The sequence below is a fragment of the Felis catus genome, chromosome D2, assembly GCF_018350175.1.
Source record: "Felis catus isolate Fca126 chromosome D2, F.catus_Fca126_mat1.0, whole genome shotgun sequence".
Classification (NCBI taxonomy): Eukaryota; Metazoa; Chordata; class Mammalia; order Carnivora; family Felidae; genus Felis; species Felis catus.
The window spans coordinates 45,777,190-45,798,064 of record NC_058378.1 but is presented as its reverse complement, the minus strand read 5'-3'; the positions used below and the strand labels follow the sequence as shown (position 1 = coordinate 45,798,064).

Below are 20,875 nucleotides of genomic sequence, written 5' to 3'. Positions count from 1 at the left end.
ATATGCCCAAAACATATTGGATCTATCAAGCCCTCCTCTGCTGCAAAACATACCCCTACTTAGAATATACACTACATTCTCCATTCTCTTTCTTAATTTTCTTCTTACAATTAGATATTTTTCATCTTTTTCCTTGTTCCCTGCCTGTCCTCCCTGCTACATTTTAAGCCCTACAGAGAAGAAACTTTATTTATCTTATATTTCATGCTGTATTCTTAGTACCAAGGACCATCCACTCAGGCACCCAATAAATATTTAATAAATGAATGAATAAAGTAACACTGAATTTTGTAATGTGAGTGTTATTCTCTTTCCAGTTCTCTTTGGATCCATAAAAGCATGTCTGTAACACTGCTCTGACACATGATAATTTCCCTTTTGAACAAAGAGAGAACAGTTTTAGTCTGAAAAACTTGGCAAAATAGTATCTTGCTAGAGTTTAATAAACTTATTTTATTTTCATTGTCTTTTTAATATAGTTTTCTTCTCTTTATGGCAAATATTAATAATTCTATATTTATACTTCTGGTATAAAGTTTCTTTTTAAATTTTATTTATGTAGGCAATATACATGAATCAATTTAAAGAAAATATTAAGTAAATAATAGAAGACTGGACATTGGTGCTGGGTGGTAAGAGAGAGACTTCTGCCAACAGCCCCAGCCATGGCATCACTGGGTTCCAGGGCCACAGGGAAAGGAAGTGAGGCAGGTGTCTCCTCATCACAGGACCAGGGAGGGGCTTCATGAGGGCCCAGCCCCCAAGGCAAGGCTTTCTCCCTGGAGAACTCTGGATAATGGCTGTGCCCTTTTAATTTCTGCTGGGGCATCTGGAACCCCGCCTTCCTATCAGGTTACATGGCCAGAGTCAAATGACCTTAAGGACCTTCTGGGAAGGAAGAAAAGAAGGGGAAGGGGAAAGAAGAAGGTGGGGAGTGAGGAAGGAAGCAGGAAAAATATTAAGCATTTATTGTTTGTCACACTTTACAAATGATCTCGATTAATCTACTCTAAATGTTTGGTGCACAGACACAAAGAAACACCTGTCTAATGGCTCCATTGTCTGCCCTGCGACCAGAATGATCTTTGGCAATGAGCCCAGGCATTGTCTCCCTCCGCATGAGGCCTCTGCTTCTTGCCAGAGTTTTCTCTGAGACTGGGGGCTGAAAGAGGGCAGGGCCTTGGCACATGTTATACCTCATGGTGGTGTCCCCAGAACCTCACGAATACTGAGCTGCACAAAAGTCTTTGCTGAATACATGCAATAAAATTAAAAGTGGAGGAAAAAAAGCCCTCTGAACCCATCAAATCCCCATCAATAGTTTAAGACAGCATAACATGGGAACAATTCAATAAGTGAGTGTCAAGTGAATGAATGAACTGATCTTAAAGGAAATGCTGCGGGGTGAAGGTGGGGCTGGGACGCCATGTAAATGTGGTGTGGGCTTCTTAGTTCTCCAGGGAAGACTCTCAGCACATTCTTTTACCAGAGTTTACTACCTCTCCAACTCCCGAAGGATGATGGCACAGAAATTCTACAACAGAGATGTCTAGTGAGATACTGAAGGCTCCATGGGCCAGAAAGGGTTCTGGCCATCTGACTCACCGTCTGGGTGTGCATATGATGGCCTGAGTGGCATCACTATGGCAGCAGGCATGGTGAGCTGGCCGGTGTTGGCTTTGCACCAATTACAGTGTCCTTTGTAGCAAGGACACACCTGGTAAGTGAGGCTGGCGGCCATTCCACAGGGCTAAAGCACTCCCCACACCAGTTAACTTCCCTCATGAGGATATTCTGGAAGGAAAGGAATGTCCCTCATCAAAGAGAAATCGCTCTGACACGTGTTAAATAGAGCAGGACTTTACTCAAGATTATTGAAGTAAGGGGGGGGGGGAGAGGATTTACAGCCAGCAGGCAGGATGAGGGACAGCATAAAAAGCTAGGTTGGACACCTAGGGCAGGGGGAATTCTTGATAAACTGGTTGAGCAGGATTCTTCACTTGAACTGGGCCTGGAAGGCCAAGGATGAGGCCAAGATGAAAGCTCAGAGGAACCTGATTATCGTTTGGTCAAGGAGGGTGTCCTTGTCACCCTTAAGAAGAGAAAGGCTTGCCTGGGACATGGGTTAGGCTTGGGGATGGAAGGAGAGAACAGTTTTGAGTTGAGTACCTAGAGAAGCCATCCACATATGTCTCAGGCCTCCAGGGATATAAACTAGGTCCATGTGTTAGAGGAAGGGTCTAGAAAAGGTGGTAGGAACAATCTGGGCCAGGGGACCCTGGCATGTAGTCCAATCAAGGTGTTTCGTATGAGTGAGTTTAGAGTATCCCTCTCACACTTCAGCACATGAGACCCCAGTGAGTGGTGGGCATTGCCCTTTGGAGAGACAAGCTATGACTGGGACCCATTTCCAGGAGTCTGGAAAGGGCATGTCAGCTCTGGGACTGTAGAGGGCCTGGGGTTCACAGGGCAGCAGCACCTGGGGGGCCCGTGGACAGAATGGAAGTGTTTGGAAGGGTTGGGGGTGGGGCCTCAAGAATGTCACAAATCAGGCTAGAACCAGAGAGTACTGAGCTGAAGTTGTTGGGGCCGCATTCCTTGGTCAGACCCCCCAGGCTGGCTTGGCCTTGTGGGGCTTGGCTCACATCACTGTGGGCCTGGAGAGTGATAACCAACAGACAGGACGATGGCTAAGGCCTGACTCCATTTTCATCATTAATGAAAGACTGTGTTACTTTCACCGGACCGGCCATCCTGTGGCATCGGGGTGGATGAATGCTTTACTCTGAAAATGAATGTTTGAAAAAGGTAAGGTTTCATGACATTTATGCCCAGGTATTTCACTTCTGGGAACTCAGCCAAAGTAAATAATATTAAACAGAAAACAAGCTTTATGCACAAAGATGTTTATTGCAGTGGTACTTACGCTAATGTAAAATTGCAAACAATCTCAATGTCCCAGGACAGAGGATGACGATTAAGTAAGTTCTTTCATAATCCACTGTGAAATATTTATTCAGCCATTAAAAACGGTGCTTACAAATTCTATAACAACATGAAGGAATGTTTAAAATGAGTGAAAAAGTGGGAAACAGAATTCACATATAATGTTTGCGTCTGTATACAAGTAAGAAGAAATGAAACGCCCTGACTTCAGAATTCTAATACGTTTTGATGCTCTGCTATTGACCAAAAAATCTAGCTGTCCAGGACACCCTCACCCCAGAAAATTCTCTATAAGGTAGCACTGCTCTGTGGTTTAGGTCACTGTGCTCTGTCGTCCAGACACTTGGGCAGTAGGGGTGAATGCCTGCCCCAAGTGGCCCCGACTGGCTCCATTAGTCAGTACGAGTGAAGCTGTGATCCAGTGACAACCAACCGTTAAATCGCATGGCTTCAAACAACACAGCTTGATTCCTCATTCAGGTCACCTGTCCACAGAAGGGCGACGGGGGACTCTGCTCCTGTCCACACTCAGAATGCAGGCTGACAGCCTCTACCACCTGGGGTGCGGATGGAGAGGGCTAGGAACTGTCGGCTGCTCCCCCACAATTAAATGCTCCACCCCAGAAGCAACGCACCGCACTACCACTCACAGCTTGCTAGTGAACGAGTCAGACGGCCCTCTCCTCCAGAGGGAAGGCCAACCTCGTCTGTGCTGGAAAGAGGAAGAGAACCAACTAACTGTCTCAGGGCAGCACCATTGGCCACCACAAGGGCCTTCCAGGAGCCCAAGTGGTACCAGGAAATCTCTTGGGAAGATTTCTCGGTGCTGATGGTCCAGCATCACCCTCCCTGTTTCGACCACCAGCTGAGAAAGGCAACAGCAGACATTTGGTTCCAGAAACCGCAAGAAATGACTGCCCTCCCCTCCTTTTTTTGTTTTTTGTTTTTTGTTTTTCAGCTGCAAAGTGGAGATATTTACCATCTCCAAAATTATTCCTCCTTGGGCACTTTACAGAATGTGCAATGTTCTCATACGCACACAGCCCAAGGCCATGGCCAGCACAGAGCTGTGCAAGGTCCGTGCCCAGACGGGCTCTCCCTCCAGAGTAATTCATTCTGCAGGGATGCTCCATGCTCCAGAGAAAAAGTTCTAATCAGAGGTTGTGAAGGTTAATTCATTGAGTTTTGCTTCCTTCTTGGCACTATTAGAAAAGAGGTTTAAAAATGAATGAATAAGTAAAAGAAGACTAAGGCAACAGCATTTGTTGTAGCAAAAGCGCTATGTCTGGGAAAGCTATGGGAGTCTCTCTCTCTCTCTCTCTCTCTCTCTCTCTCTCTCTCTCCTCTTTCTCTCTCTCTCTCTCCTTCTCTCTTTCTTTCTCTGTCCCCCTCCTGCCTGTCTCTCATTATTCCCACCTCTGTCCCATTATCGTGTTTCAACTGTAAGCATACAGTTGTCATAAGAGTCGTTTCCTATCAAACATGCTTGAGCTGAGATATACTGAGGCACCACTGAGGTGCCAAGCTTAGGTCAAACCTTACTTCATAGGCGCTGAGAGATTTATCAGTAGAAGCCTGCAAGAGGATACATTGAGTTTTGATTGCTGGATAACAAATGACCACAAGCCTTAGTGGCTTAAAATAACACAGACACCTCCCAGTTTCCTGGGGTCAAGAGTCTGGGTGCAGTTTGAGGGGAGGGTCCTCTGCCTAGGGGCTCACCAGGCTGAAATCATGGTGTCAACCATCAGCATTCTTGTTTGGGGCTCATTCAAGTTGTTAGTAGAATTCAGGACCTGTGGTTGTGGCACTGAGGTCCCCACTTCCTTGGGAGCTGTGAACCAGAGGCCACTCACAGCTCTTAGAGACCTCATGGCTCCTCACCATGGTACCTTCCACGGGTATGGCTATTTGCTTTCTTTCAAGCCAGTAGAAGGGCTGCGGCTGCCCAACTCCCTAAAGGCTCACCTGAGACACTCAGACTCACCCAGGACAATCTCCACTGTTATTCAATCAAAGTCAATGTATTAGGGACCTTCATCATATCTGCACAATCCTTCTTGCCATATAATGTAACCTACTCACTGGACCAATATGGCATCATGTTCGTGGGTCCTGTCTCCACTCAAAGGTAAGAAATTATAAAAGGCATGAACCCCAGGGACAGTAATCACAAGGACATCTTCAAATTCCCACAGCAGGGGGTCTGCATTTCTGTGATGATCAGATTCAGTGCATAGCCAGGGGGAGCTTCTAAGCAGGGCACTCGAAGCTGTCTTGGACATGAAAAAGAGCCACATTTTGCTAGGAGAGTTCTTTGTTCTCATGGTCAGAGAGGAGCCTTCTGCATCTCTGAGCAGAAAATGGGAGCCTCCAATTCACAGGCACTGCCCTTCCTTCTCTGTGTGACAGCACAGAGAGGGGCCAGGGCAGCCTTGGAGGACAGCAGGACCAACAGAGCAGGGCAACACCACGCACAGAGAGCTACCAGTCCTTGGATCCCTGGGGCAGCCACATTAATATTTTCTTCTCACCAGTCAGGGGAAGCAGAGGGCAGTGGGGGGAGGTGGTGAGGAAGTGGGGCCTTGGTTGACAGTTGACTGCATGAGGGGTGTCAGAGAAGTTCCCCCACACCCTGCTCTTGGGAAACAGACTCTCTGGTCTCTATGCAGAAGTCTCCATCAGCCATCACTCAGAAATGTTCCCCCACCCTCTTCCCTGGGAGCTGGGAAACCATGTGGGGACTTGAATAACTTTGAGCCACAGGGACTGTATTGGGTTGGAGTCAAGGGTCTTCCGTTCCAGTTCTTCCCTTTAGCTGGCTGTTGCTCTGGGCAAGTCTGAGCCTTGCTTTCCGGCTCTATAGAGGGAAGAGGCAGGATGGAGTGAGGTCCCTTTGAGAAAGCAGCTTTGCAGTCCGTCACGCATTGTTAGTACCCCCCCCCCCACCTTTTGCTCTTGGATGTCCCACTGCATATCTGTGCCCGTGGCTGGCTCAGCTCTGCTTGGGGTCCAGGTGGACCACAAAGAATGCCTCTCCTCTTCACCTATTGCTTCACCCACACAGTTCTGATAGCCTTTGCCAGACTGGGTCAGGGAAGTCAAAATGGCCCCGTGACCGATAGGCCACACAACACGGCTATGCCAAAGCCAGAGCCTGAGCCACCGATTAGGTCTGATAAATCGGGGCTATACTTAGGGCCTCAGCTTCTCTGTCTCAAACTGAGGAGTTGGACTAGTCCTAAAATATCCACTATACTGTGTGAGGTCTAGGGTTGAGCCTCCCTGGTCCTGGGGCAGCCTGCTGTGATTTTAACCATCATTTTAAAATGAAATGGTCTAGCATTTTGTGGGCCCCAAAGGTTTACTTAGTGAAATTAGACTGAGCAGGAAAATCTCTGGGGAAACCTCCAAGGTGGGTAAATCTGTGGGTATAGCAAGAGGAGACTATATATATTGGAAGAGCCCATCATGGAAGACTCCATCCCAACCCAAGCAAGGCCTTCAGCATGGCTCTCCCCAGGGATGGATGCCCAGAGTCCTCATTTCACTCACTGCTGGACGGTTCTGCCCTAAGCTGAAGGCAGCCCCCCTGTCGTTCTGCACGGCAACCTTTGCAGGGATTGAGGAGTCTGTGCGGTGCCTGGCAAGTAGCAGCCTGGGGCCTTGGGGTGGACACAGCTATGCTGTGTTGCAAAACTCACGGACCTGAAATCCTACCCCCCCGGTCCACCAGGTGCCTTAGCTGGCTGGGGGAGCCGGGGCAACCACCTGCCTTTCCGAAGCCTGTTTCCTCTTCTGCAAAATGGAACCAACAAACCCAGTTTCTCCTGGGTAGGGTGAAAGCGAACCACTCTGGAATGGACAGTTTACAGGGTGTTACGGTCACAGTTATGTACCCCTAAATCCACACGTTGCAGCCCTCACGCCCTGGGCCTCAGAATGAGGCTATATTTGGAGACAGGGCCTTTAAAGAGGTGATTAGGTAAAATGAGGTCATTAGAGTAGGCCTAATCCAATCCGACTGATGTCAGCGTAAGAAGAGATTAGGACGCAGATGCACACACACACGGGGGAGACAGTTTGAAGACACGGGGAGAAGATGGTCATCTACAAACCAAGGAGAGAGGCCTCAGAAGAAACCATCTGGGTCCATACCTTGGTCTGGAACTTCCAGCTTCCAGAACTGTGAGACGATAAATATCTGCTGCTTAAGTCCCCAGTCTGTGGTGTTTTGTTAGGACAGCCCCAGGTCACCCAGCACGGGGGAAGATTTGTTTTGCAATAGGCGGAGAGGGGAAGGCCCAGGGGGCTGGAGCTCCACCCTCCAAGCCGAGGCCTGTCCCCGCTGCCCTCCCCGAGTGGCCCACGGCCAGGCAGCCCCCCCCCCCGCCCTGGGGCCTGCAGCACCCGGTGCCCAGCGCAGGCCGGCCTGCCGGGCCGCGGGCAGGGTAGCTGAGGCAGCGCACCGCAGCCAGCTTGTTTTGATTGCAGGCGGCTCTGCTGGGAGGCTGCAAACTCCGCCAACTCGTCTAACATGATTCCGCGAGAAATGTTGACTCTAAATTACAAGGACTTAATTTTTCCAACCACAGCTAGGCAGTAAATGACTCTCTGAAATGACAGATGGAAAGTTCAGTTAATATGTTTATCTTCTGGCTCTAAGCGGTCCCGCCTCCCCCAGCATGGCTCAGGCCAGCCTGCACAGTGGGGGGGTGGGGGTGGGGAGCGACATCGGTTGCCCTACCCCCACCCCCCAACCCTGCCCCGACCCCAGGCCCGCTGCTCCTCAGACCTAGACCTCCAGACCTGCCCCCGACAGGAGGCAGCTGCTGTGCGCAGGGCAGGAAAGCCGCCCACCGGAGCCAGGCTCCAGGCCTTTCTGTGCAGCCAGCTCGGCGTCTCCATCTCAGAAAAGTCAGGTGAGCTATCTATCCTGAGGCAGCAGTGACCTGGCTTTGTGCCCAAGGTGGCAAGTCACCTGGCTTCTTTGGCTCTGTCATCTACAAAACGGTAATTCAAAACTCTCCCACCAGCTGGCAGGGGGACGCCAGGAGCACAGTCATAATTACACCAGCGAAGATCTGCATAGTGGTGTCCATGGGTCTGGCACTGAACTGTCCCAGGACGTAGCTGTTATTATTATGATCTCCATTGTATTGTTGAGGACACTGAGGCGCAGAGAGGTTAAGCCGCTTGCTCAAGGTCATGCAGAGAGCAGCAGAGCCTGAATTCCAACCTGGGAGGGCTGGCTCCATGATTCATGCTCTTGATCACTCTTTTGCTGGGCATCCCCAAAGACACTCGCTGTGGGGAGACGCTAGGGGTAGGATTCTGTGTTAGCTACTTGGCAAGGAGGTCACCACTCGGTTCTGGATCCCCCGTCTCCCTGTAGACAGCAGCATGGTGGGCTCAGACCGGCCTGGGCAGGGTGCCGGATCACACTCAGCTGCTGACCCCTGCAGGGAAGTGACACGCACACCTCCCCACCTTCTTCCTACCCTCTCACCTCCAGTCCTTGCCCGGGCTGCCAGTCCTGCCCGGGAGCTCTGCCCACCAGCCCCCATGTGATGTCACTGCCCAAAGGGAGAGACCACCGTTGCCAGAGTTGACCAGTCCTCTCTGAGACCTCTGCTCGCAGGGGAGGGTTACAGGTCACAGCCCAAGGCCCGCCACTCTGCTGGCTGCCTTGACGGTAGCTTCCTGGCTTAGCCTGGTGGACATGGGGCCAGCCCCTGGTACAAGGAGCTGGAGTCACAGGGAGGACATAGGGGGTAGTTTCCCGTTAATGGGGAGAGAGACGTGATCACCACAGTCCTTAGCAAGGTGGGCCCGAACATGGCCAAGCCGAGTGTGGGTAGGACCCTGAGGCCTGGTGGGGAAAGGCTTCCTTGCTAAGGTCTTGCCTGGGTAGAGTCTTCCAGAAGTTTGGTAAGGCAGAAATAAGGAGAATCCCAGGCAGAGGAACAACCCAAATAAGAAAACAATGGAGAAATAGTGTGGTGTGTGCGTACAAGGAAGCTGAAGAGATTGGGCTTCCCGGGCGTAATGGAGAGACTGGAAGGACTGACGGACTGACACAGACGAAGCTGGTAGGGGTGACAGGGCCTGACTAAATGACCTTCTGTAAAAGTTTCATGTGACAAGTTCAGAGATTGGGCTTCTTCTGTTGAGGGATGCATCTTTCGTGTGTGTGTGGTAAAATAGATGTAACTTAAAATTTACCATTCCTACCATTTTTAATGTTTATTTGTTTATTTATTTATTTTGACAGAGAGAGGAGAGAGAGAGAGAGAGCGAGCATGAGTTTGGGTGCAAGTGGGGGAGGGGCAGAGACAGAGGGAGAGAGAAATCCCAAACAGACTCCTTGCTGTCAGCGCAGAGCATCAGATGTTCCTGACGTGGGACTCGATCCCATGAACCATGAGATCATGACCTGAGCTAATAGCAAGAGTCAGACGCTTAACTGACTGAGTCAACCAGGTGGCCACTTGTCGCCATTTTTAAGTGTACTGTTCAATGGCATCGAGTGCATTCATGTCATTGGGCAGCCATCCCCACCATTCGTCTCCAGAACTTTCCAAGCATCCCAGACCGAAACTCCACACCCGTAAAACAACCGCTCTCTACAGCCCTCCTCCCAGGCCTGGCCACCACCATTCTCTTCTCTGCATCTGGAAGTGACCCTCTAGCAAGGGGCCTCAGTCCTAACCCGGGAAGCGTGACATGGCGAGGGGCCGGGTTAGCCAGCCACTGTAGCTGCAGAAGAGAAAGATCTCACCAGTGGTTGCCACGGAAGCCCCAGTAAAAGACGAGCCTGCTTGCCCGGAGGTGGTGGCTGCCGGCAGATGCCCAGCCTGGAGGGCAGACCTGGGTTTGGAGTCCAGCCCAAGAACTCAGAGCTCTGTGGCCCCAGGAAAGTCCTCAGCCTCTGCAGGCTAACTATGAGGAAGAGATAACAGTGCTTTGCAGAGTTGCCTTTGGGTAAAGTCATAATAATAGCCGTGACTATTTGCTCTGCCCTGTCCAGTACTGGGTACACGCCAAACCCTTTCTGCGCCTGTCTGTCAAGTCAGCCTTGGGCCCTACAGACTGAGCGCCTCTGGGAAACTGAGTTTCATTGAGGTTCAGGTCTTACAGCCCAGGATTTGCAGCTGAGAGAATCTTACCCCAGGACCCAACGCAGAGGGGGTGCTCATAAATGTGGGTTTACTTATAGTCCCTCCGTAAATGTAAATCAACCATTATGCTGAATTTCTCACATGGATGCAAGGATCGGCCATTCAGGTAAATGGTACTTTTCGCTGTTGGGGTTGCACTAGAGTTCAAAGCAAAGCGGCCCCAAGACAGATCTGTTTCAGTGCAGCTATGGTCTCGGCAGGAGGCCCCGGCTTCTGTTGCAAGGCAGGGAGGGCCCCAGGCCAGACAGCTCATCAGAGAGTCTGCTCGGGGGCCTCTGCCTGAGACTGGCCCAGGCTTGCTGTTTAGGATGTGGGAGGCAGCAGAGCCCCGGCCGTCCCCTGGGGACACGAGTGTCATGGGCTCTCCCGTGGAGCAGCCAGACACCAGCCCTGTGTTACTTTGAGGAAGTGACATGGTTGGAAAAGCCCATGTGAGAAGAGTGTCCACGTCCTCCTTGCTGAAGAGGAAATGATGTCCCCTGCCATAGGAACCCCCCTCCCCCCCCAAGCCTGATTGGCTGGAGCCAGGTCTTTTGGAGAATCCAGGATGCAGGATTCTTCCCAAGAGCCTGCCCAGAAGTTCCTGGCATGTCAGGGCCATAACGAGTCGGAAAATGGACTGGGTCATGGGCTCTATTCCCCAACACACAGGCTTCCATGGAGAAATGCAGGCCATACCCTTCTCTATCTCCTCATCTTCTGCAATGCCTCACTGCCACATGTCACCTCCTTGGCCTAGTACCCTGACCTTTTGTGACCCAGCCGTGTCTGATGCTGTTGCATCCTGCTGTACTCCCCTCTCCTCATGTACACAGAGCTTGAGCCGAGAGAAAAGTCAGTTCCCTCTCCATCCCAAGTCTTCCATGATTTGGCACCCGTGAGTAGGCTGTGCTCTCTACCCAGAGCTGTTTCGTTTTCATCTGCTGACCAAATCCTACTCAAAGCCAATCCAATGTCATCTTTCTCAGATACCCTCTGGGATTCTTGCCAACAGATGGACTCCTACCTGCTCCCCCGACCCCACCCCCGACCCCCAGCCCCATGTTCTCACTGGGTTCTACTGGGTTCCACCTCTAGGGTTGCTCGTCCACATCTATCCACATGCCTGGTCAATGCCCTAGATTGACAGGGTTTGTGCCAAAGCCTCCGTGGCCACAGTGTCCAGGGTGGTAGTCAGGGAATGTTACTTGTCTAAGTTAAGCAAGGTGTTCTGGTCATCTTTCTAGGTAGCAAACCACCACAAGTGTGGTAGCATAAGGGCACCTGGGTGGCTCAGTTGGTTAAGTGTCTGACTTTGGCTCAGGTCATGATCTCGCAGTTTGTGAGTTCGAGCCCTGAGTTGGGCTCTGTGCTGACAGCTCAGAGCCTGGAGCCTGCTTTGGATTCTGTGTCTCCCTCTGTCTCTCTTCCCCTCCCCTGCCCATGCTGTGTCTCTCTCTGTATCTCAATAATACATAAATGTTAAAATAAAATTTTAATGTGGTAGTGTGAAACCACCATTGTATTATGCCCATGGATGCTGTGGGCCTGGAATTCTGTCACAATGAAGTAGGATGGTTTATCTCTCCTTTGTGAGGTTTGTGACTTCTGCTGGGAAGCCTGGAAAAAGTGGGAGTGACTTGATGGCAAAAGGCTGGCATCATCTGATGACCCCTTCACTCAGTTCCTACATGTGGTTTCTCCATGTCCCCTGGGCTTCCCCACAAGATGGCAGCTCCAGGACAGTCAGACTTTTGACACAGCAGCTCTGGTCTCCAGTACTAGCATTCCAGTGGAGGAGGAAGCTGCATTGTCTTTTTGTTTTCCCTTCTGTTTTTTTCATAAGCCCACCAAATTCAAGAGGAGAAGACACCTGTCCATGTGAAGGTGGCAAAGTTACATTGCAGAGGAGCATGTAGGACAGATGATATTGTTGTACCTGTCTTCAGAAATCCAATCTGCCACAAAATGAATAGGTGAGAGATTGAAATATGTGTGTATATATACAATTTGAATATATATATATATATATATATATATATATATATATATACACAATTTGAAATTTTCTTCTCTTTCCCCACCCTCAATCTCCAAAATCAGGTTTTCAGCACAAGAAAGAAAGCAAGTACCAATAGACTCACGTAACTGAGCTCATTTATGGCTCCAAAAATATGGTAAAACAAAAATCCTTTGCAAGCACAGATCCTTGTGCATGTTTAAAATATGACATCCCAGACCCTGTGACAAAGAAATTATTTCTTCCATCTTTCCTACAGGGTAGTTTCCAGAATCAGACGGTTTCTTGATCTACATTTGAAAACTGAAAGAAGAACATTAGGTCCTAATCTCCATCAACAAATTCCTTCCAGCCAAGAACTCCCAGGTTCCACTTTGTTCATTTCTGTAGGAATTTGGACGAGCTAAAAGAGACACTGTTTTTCAACTCAGGATCCCCATCCCATCCAATTGGGATGAATGTCAGATGTGAAAGCTTGTGTGTGTGGGGGTGGTGGTGGTGGTGGTGGTGGAGATAAGTCCCTTAAAGACATAGAATATGAAGGGAGGAATGGAGTTAGAATAAATAGAATGCTGCATGTTGAAATGTACGCTTGTTTATTGAACACTTTTAAAGAAACTGAAAATGCCATTGGTCCTATCTCTTTAATTAGAGATGAGACCAGAAGGCTGGGGATGTCGAGGTTAGCTGAAAACAGAGCTGCACTGACCCCAGTCTAAACAGAGGGAAAATTAGTGTGAGCACCAAAAAAAGCAGTTGATTATTTTTCTTTAAATGTAAATAATATTTTTGGCCAGTAGAGAGTTGAGGACAGGCTAAAACTGCCTTTGCTGCTTTCAGCAAATAAAACCCTGTTCAAGGCACAGTGTAGCCTCACTGCCAATTGCGACTCTATTCAGTCGTAGGACTTTCTTGAGCCTTGCATGTCAGTTCAACTGGCCTGGGACCTTTGGGTAACATCTGGAAGGAATGTATACCAGCAGATGCCAAAACTAACTTTTAAATATCAATCCTCTAGACTCAGCCACAGGGAGGGAGGCATTCTCGAGAACCGATGGGAAGATCAACCTCATTTTATTGGTTTGGAGGACAGCCGGACCTCTAAGGCGTCCATGTGGTATGATTGGGAGGTACGAGGTTCTAGCTTTTCCCTCCCCTCGGCACTGCCGCTGTCTGCAAATGAGCCTGCAGAAGTCATGAGGGTGTCTCTCGGTTAGGAGTATGCTCCTGGTAACCGAGCAGGCCCTTGGATTTTCGGGGTTTTCTCGAGGGACAGGACTGCCATTTAACTTAGCCAATGGAGCACAGAAGGAGGGAGTTCAGCAGTGGGACCGGTGCTCAGGATGGGAAACTGAGCATCCATGTGGCCTGCTCTTGGTATACCTGCCAGAAACTCTGGTAAAACCCATGCTTCAGCTTGTGTTGGAATACCTGCTTAGATGGGGAACTCACTGTCTGCTAAAATCTCCTATTCCATTAGAACTCTTTGTTGGGCAGCTCTTTTTTTTCTTTCTTTTTTTAAAGTTTATTTATTTATTTGAGAGAGAGAGAGAGAGAGTGTGGGCATGGAAGGGGCAGAGACAGAGAGAGGGAAGAGAGAGAATCCCAAGCAGGCTCTGCACTGTCAGGGCAGAACCCAATGAGGGGCTTGAACCCACGAACCACGAGATCATGACCTGAGCCAAAGTCAAGAGTCAGATGCTCTTTCTAATACTAAGCTAGAATAACAGCCTGCTCCAGTTAGCTGTGGGACAAAATGAAAGAAAGAAAGAAAGAAAGAAAGAAAGAAAGAAAGAAAGAAATACCAAGTTGACGTCATTCTCACTTGCACCACCTGTCATGCTGTGCCCTCTGGACCTTTATACAAGGAGTCCAAGGCAGTAACACAGAAGGACGAGCACTGCCTATGGGTCTTTCACATCAGCAGTTCTCCTCGAAGGCACCAGAGCTCACAAGACCGTCACACGGGGGTGGTCTACCCTGAGAGATACACCAGACCCAGCATGCCGTGAGGACAGGCTGTGAGGCCTGGAGCGAGTCAGCTGGCACCAAGCTTATGCAATGTGGGACAACTGTGCCTCAGGAGTGTGAATCCCACAGGACTCGGAAAGGTTTTCCGCACACGCTGCTGTTTTGCTGAAGAACAATGAAGTGGATACTTGACGGAAATTAGAAGTAGACTTTAATTCCTTTTCATGTTTAAGGCATGCTTTTAATATTCAGATCACGCAGGGCTTCGGAGGTGTCTGTACGGAAGTTCGTTCTTACTTTGTAGGAATGGAGAAGCCATTGCAGAGTGTTGGCAGAAGAGTAGGACGTGGATTGCATTCTGAGAGTGTTGCTCCATGTTCAAAGCATGCCTGACACATCACAACCCGGAGAGCCACATCTTTATCCATCCGTTTAATGTAGTCGTTCATTCCACAAATATTTTTTAAATGTTTATTTATTTTGACAGAGAGAGAGTGGGAGTGGGGGAGGAGCAGAGAGAGAGGAGGAAAGAGAATCCCAAGCAGGCTCTGTGCCGTGAGCACAGAGCCCGACGCAGGGCTTGATCCCGCGAACCGTGAGATCATGACCTAAGCCAAAACCGAGAGTCAAACACCCAACAGACTGGGCCACCCAGGCGCCCCATCATTCCACAATATTTATGGTAGACCTACTCTGAATTGAGTGTTATTTGTCCTCAGAGTTGAGGACAGGGCAGGGAACAAGGCAGGCGTGCCCTTTTCACCTCGAGGCTCAGCACCTACCTGGCGGGGAGTAGCAATGAACAAACGGCGATGCGTTTTGTTAAGGAAAGCAGAGCAGGCTTAGGAGAAGGAGAGGATGAAGAAGGGAGAGGGCCTTTTTAGGGAGGGTGGTCTGTGTGGAAACCCTGGGAGAAGAGCATTTCAGCATTTCCCTCCAGAGGGGAGGCGAGGACAAAATCCTGTGGCCCCAATGTGCTTAGCTGTCCCAGACCAGCGGTAAGAGAACCAGCTGTTCTGGACACGGGTGAGCAAGAAGGAAAATGAAGGGCAAGTAGGTGGGAGAGATGGTGAGGGGTTTCGGAGGCCACTGTAGGAGTGTTGCTTTCCCTTTGTTGGATAGAGGCCGTGGGAGAATCTTGGGAGAAGACTGATATGACCCAGGCTACACTGTGAGTGAATTAGTCTGTACATTATGAGCAAAATTGAGGTTGGGGAGGAAGGAGGAAGCAGAAGTCTACTAAAATCATCCGAGCAAGAGATGATGGTAGCCCAGACCAGGCCAGCCTGGGTCGTCTTCAGCTGCAAGCATCCTCAACGGTCAGTATGTCTGGCCGAGAACACTGCCACCTGAATGCTGTCAGAGTTCTCGTAGGGAGGAAGGTGAGAACGAATCCAGGCCACACAGCTGCAGAACCCGTCATAGCTCTAGTGTGCCTTGGGGTTCAGGCTTGGGTCTTCAGTGCTATTTGTCACCAAGAGGAATCAGGCAGGACTCTTGTTCTCAAATCTGGGGGCTGCGAAAGTATTACTGAGTAGGGAAGATGTTTTTTCATGCCTATAAATATGTCCGCTTTCAAAAAATGACTGTAAAGTTGCTAGGGAATGGACAAAGCAGCAGCAATCCCATCAACCAAGATGATCGGGAAAAAGAAAATACTAATGAAGGTTGCCTGGCACCAAACGATTTTGGGGAAGGCCACGAAATCATAATAGCATTCAAAAGAAGACAGTTACTCCAAGGGGCGCCTGGGTGGCTCAGTCGGTTGAGCGTCCGACTTCGGCTCGGGTCATGATCTCACAGTCTGTGAGTTTGAGCCCTGCGTCGGGCTCTGTGCTGACAGCTCAGAGCCTGGAGCCTGCTTCAGATTCTGTGTCTCCCCTCTTTCTGCCCCTCCTCCACTCATGCTCTGTCTCTCTGTCAAAAATAAATAAACATTAAAAAAAGAAGACGGTTAATAAATGTGTGCAAAAGAAGAACGCATGTATTAAGATGTTTAATTGTATTGCTTTTAATAAGTGGAAGATTATGTTGTATTTATTTTTCTATGAAGCATACGTCTATTTACAAAGTATAGAGTTCTGTTTCTCACCCTCTCTGTTGATGAGAAAGAATAAACACAGGGAGCTATAAATAAATGAAAATAATCCCTCAACCATGGGTACTGTGTCATGTAATAAGCAGGTGGAAGAAAAGTCCAGAAATTGATTGCTCTTGTGGTCCCACACAGAAATTAATGAAACAGAGGATCCCACAGAGTATTCTAAGATAATTAATTAATTGAACATTACACATCCTCCATCTCTCAACTCCTAATAGAGGGGACCTCAAGATGACCCTGCTAATTATAATGCAATATTGATAAGGCATACTTAAGTTTCCAGTTAATATTTATAGAGTAGGCCAATTCATCATAATGACAGGACAATAGTTTAGGTAGTGCTAGCCATAAGAAACTTTTAGAAATACATCATTTCTGGGAAAGACACCAAGTTTCAAAAAACTAAATCTCTGAATTTAGATTTTGAAAAGCAGTGGCTTTAAAGTCCGGATATAACAAATAGAACTTCATTATCTGAAGGAACTCAGCCAGTAACTTTGTTTGGATCACTGTGGACTATACAAACTTGTCCTAGATCAGAATCGGTGACCTCTTGTCTTCTGAAGTGGTATACATGCATTTACTTTGAGATCTGCTAAACTTATTGGGATCCGATAGAATTACTGAAGTCCCATGTGGGTGTAAAAAATGAAATCTTTGGAATACTACAAGTAAAGATAATAACCATGTCAATGTAGGGGATTCGTAATTGTGTGGCCACTTTTACATATCAATTATTGTGGTTTTGTTAATATATATACATGATATATGTATATGATATATATGATATATATTTATACACATATATGAGACATATATATACATACATGAGATATATATATATACATACATGAGATATATATACATTATGTATATATATATATATATGTATATGAGAGAGAGAGAGTGAGCAAGTGAGGGAGAGGGGCAGAGGGAGAGAGAGAGAAAGGTAAGAAGACTCCACGCTCAGCACAGAGACAGAACTTGATCCCATGACCCTGGGATCATGACCCAAGGTGAAATAAAAAGTTGGATGCTCAACTGACTGAGCCACCCAGGCCCCCGTGTTAATGTTTACATCTTAAAATGACTACTAGTCAGGACAGCCTAGGTTACACTGTAACTGCAAATAATCTCGACATCCCAATGACTTTATCTCATGTTCCATGTACATCTTGGTTCATCAAAGGGCTCTCTGTTCCAGTAAGTCACCCAGGGACCCAGACTGATAGAGGCTCCACGGCCTTATAGTTAGTTACCTCACCTGGAACATGCAGTGAGTGTGGTGGTTTTAAAATGTGACCACAAATTAATGTGGTCCCTTTCAAAAAGTAAAGACTAATCTCCCTCCCTTTGAGTGCAGAATGTACTGGGTGGCTTGCTTTTAATTAATACAGTGTTGCAGTGGTAAGGACATGTGGTTTCTGAGACCAGATCATAAGAGGCATTGTGATTTCCTCCTTCTTCTGTCTAGGATCACTCATCCTGGAAAAAGCCAGTGGCCATGTTATGAGAACCTTCAAGCGATCCTATGGAAAAGTGCAAATGGCAAGAAACTAAAGCCTTTTTCCAACAGTCAGAGAGAAACTGAGGCCTCATGCCAATAGTCATGTAAGTGAACCATCACATGAGAAGATCCTCCAGCCTTGGTGAAGCTTTCAGGTGACCACAGCCCTGGCCACCATCGTGACTCTCAGTTCAGGAGAGGCCCTGAGCCCAAACTACCCAGCTAAGCTGTTTCTGAGTTCTTGACCCACAGAAACTGTGGGATAATAAATATTTACTACATTAAGCCACTAAGTGTTGGAGGTAGTTTGTTATGTAGTGATAAACAACTAACACACTGAGTTAGAGCAAGAGGGCATTGAAGAGTTTTCTTCTGGCAAGTTAGTGTTTTAGCCCAGAAGAGGTGCATTTAATTTCTATTCTTATCCCATCAGCCAGAATTGGCCAAAGTTTCATGCCAAACTGCAAGGTCCTTGCACACAGGAAGAGAGAATTCAGATATGGACAACTGCTATAAGCCTCCACTACAAAGCATTTAAAACATCAGAGAGAATTTTATATATTTGACCTGTACTTTTAATTAACTATTTGGGAAGTTCGATTAAATAGGCTTTTAATAATGTATCCATATTGGGAAATTTTCGTTCATATTTCAATCACATTCATAATTATGAAGGATTATTTTAGAAATGTATATTTAGGGGCGCCTGGGTGGCGCAGTCGGTTAAGCGTCCGACTTCAGCCAGGTCACGATCTCGCGGTCCGGGAGTTCGAGCCCCGCGTCGGGCTCTGGGCTGATGGCTCAGAGCCTGGAGCCTGTTTCCGATTCTGTGTCTCCCTCTCTCTCTGCCCCTCCCCCGTTCATGCTCTGTCTCTCTCTGTCCCAAAAATAAATAAACGTTGAAAAAAAAAAGAAATGTATATTTAGAGAAAATGTTGACTGTTAATATATATAATATATTGCTAATCTGCACAAGGAACCCTTTAAAGTTTAAATTTTTTTTAATGTTTATTTCTGAGTCAGAGTGAGACAGAGCATGAGCGGGGGAGGGGCAGAGAGAGAGGGAGATGCAGAATCTGAAGCAGCTCCAGGGTCTGAGCTGTCAGCACAGAGCCCGACGCGGGCTTGAACTCACGAAACGTGAGATCATGACCTGAGCCGAAGTCGGTCGCTCAACCTACTGAGTCACCCAGGCACCCCAGAACCCCTTAAAGGTTAAAGAGTCTATTAAGTCTAGTGAAGAAGTGGGTGGATGTATGTTCTGCTGCTCACAACGAAGAAAATAATAGGTTCTGAAAGATAAGACACTGCTTTTTAGGAAGTTTCTAAATGGAACTATTAAATAGAAGAAGGTGACATACCTGGGAAAGAAGGTGAGTCAGCATGGGTTCACCAAGAACAAGCCATGACAGACCAACTTGATTTGCATAACAGTGTATTTATTTCTCTGTTGATTTAAGTTTTATCAGAACATATGTAAGGACTATTTTACCCCCTTGCATTACATGACATGGAAGCATATAATGCAAAACCCATCGGGGTAGTTACTCTGATGGATCATCAGCTCATGATCCAAAATGATCCTATTAAATAGAGGAAAGATCTGAAACCAAGATGAAATCAAGTGCATTCACTGAGAGCCTTTAACTATTGGACAGGGCCACTTCATCTATTTTAACCATTATTTTGGACTCCCTGAGTCATGGCCAGAAATCTCTCTTCCTCCTTCTCTCCTATCTAAGTATAGATGGTCAGGGCCCAGGATTTGTCTTCTGTAAGCGTATCAGGGCACCTTGCTGTGTGTGTGTGTGTATGTGTGTGCACAGCTATGTGTGTTCTAGCTTCTTTACCCTAAAATGGATGAGTTAAGTCAGACTTACACTGTTTCCCAGTTGTCTTCAATATAGGATGGAGACAACTGAGGTTACTCTTCAGCCTTGGTGAACTAAAACAAGGTCTCTGTTCCAGTTTAGATCAGCGAAACCTGCCTTAGATCTTGGGATGCATGCCCAACCACTAATAAAGAGTTTTCACTTTTATTTTCATCTGTTTTTGTCTATACACCATTGGACAGAACTCTGTGAGGGAAGAGGGCTAAGTCTTAGGTGTCAATTCCCAATAGGTCTGAATGGACTATAAGCCCAGTGTGTGACATGGCTATTGGGAAAACTAGTGTTATCTGAGGTGGCATTGCCAGAATTGTGCAGAAACCAGAATGGAGTAGTGATAACCTTTTATTTGGCAGCGGTCAGACTACAGAGAAGTGGTGCTTGCTTCTGAGCTCCACGCTAAAGGGAGGCGATACGTAGAGTGGGAATCAGGACAGTGAAAAGATGGAGGTCACGTTGGGATGGAGTAGGAAACTGAATGTATGTAACCTAGATTGGAAGGAGACATATTGATGACCTCAGGCATTGGAAGGGCCATGGGGGAGGGGCAATGGACAAAACCAGCTCCATTTACGGTAGAGAACTAATTCTGGGAACTGGTTGCGCCAGAAAAAGGGTAGGCGCAGAACAAGGAATAATTTTCCAATGAGCTCTCTAAGCATGGAGTTTTCCCAGTTCACGAGATGGTGAGACTCCAGCACTGGAAGTGGCAAAAGGGAGGTTTGATGTTTGGATTTGTTAGGATTGATTTGTTAGGATTGATGCCAAGGATCCTGACTTAGAATTAACTGAACTAGTGGCCTTCAAGTTCCTTCCTCGCCAACACTCCATAACTGTGAATCTGGGTAGCCTAAAGATAGATGCTCAGAAGTTAGCCAGGTGAAATCTTAACCTAATGAAGAGAGCTTTGGTCTATATGTTCAATGCAGCTACTGTTCATCAATGTCTAGTTCTCTCCTACTTTCACTTATGCAGAGGAGTATAAGTTCTATTCCTTGAAGTGATGTTGACCATACAGCTAGTTCCTACCGAAGAAATGTGAATGGAAATGATGTATCACTCTGGCCCAAAGCAATTAACTACAGATGCTTGACCTTTTGATTCTTTCCTCATCTGCAACACAGAGGTGTTGAGATAGAGAGGCCAAAAGAAGGAGATCATCCAAATTGCTAAATATGGAGAAGAGTTGCCCTGGAGAGTCTCCCCAGATCTCAGATGAAGGTAAACTAGTCTTCTGGAGTTGCCACCTTGGTTCTGTGAAAAGACCAAAGATGTCTCCTT

At 47.6% G+C, this 20,875-nt stretch overlaps 1 long non-coding RNA gene across 1 annotated transcript; it reads left to right on the top strand.

The window, feature by feature from the left end:
* The first annotated feature begins 7,023 nt into the window (after nucleotides 1–7,023).
* Nucleotides 7,024–17,985, top strand: LOC111557099. The gene is made up of 6 exons (XR_002736863.2): nucleotides 7,024–7,134; nucleotides 11,953–12,082; nucleotides 12,210–12,283; nucleotides 12,386–12,492; nucleotides 13,145–13,256; nucleotides 17,673–17,985. It is a non-coding gene; the product is annotated as an uncharacterized LOC111557099 (long non-coding RNA).
* Nucleotides 17,986–20,875: the final 2,890 nt, after the last annotated feature.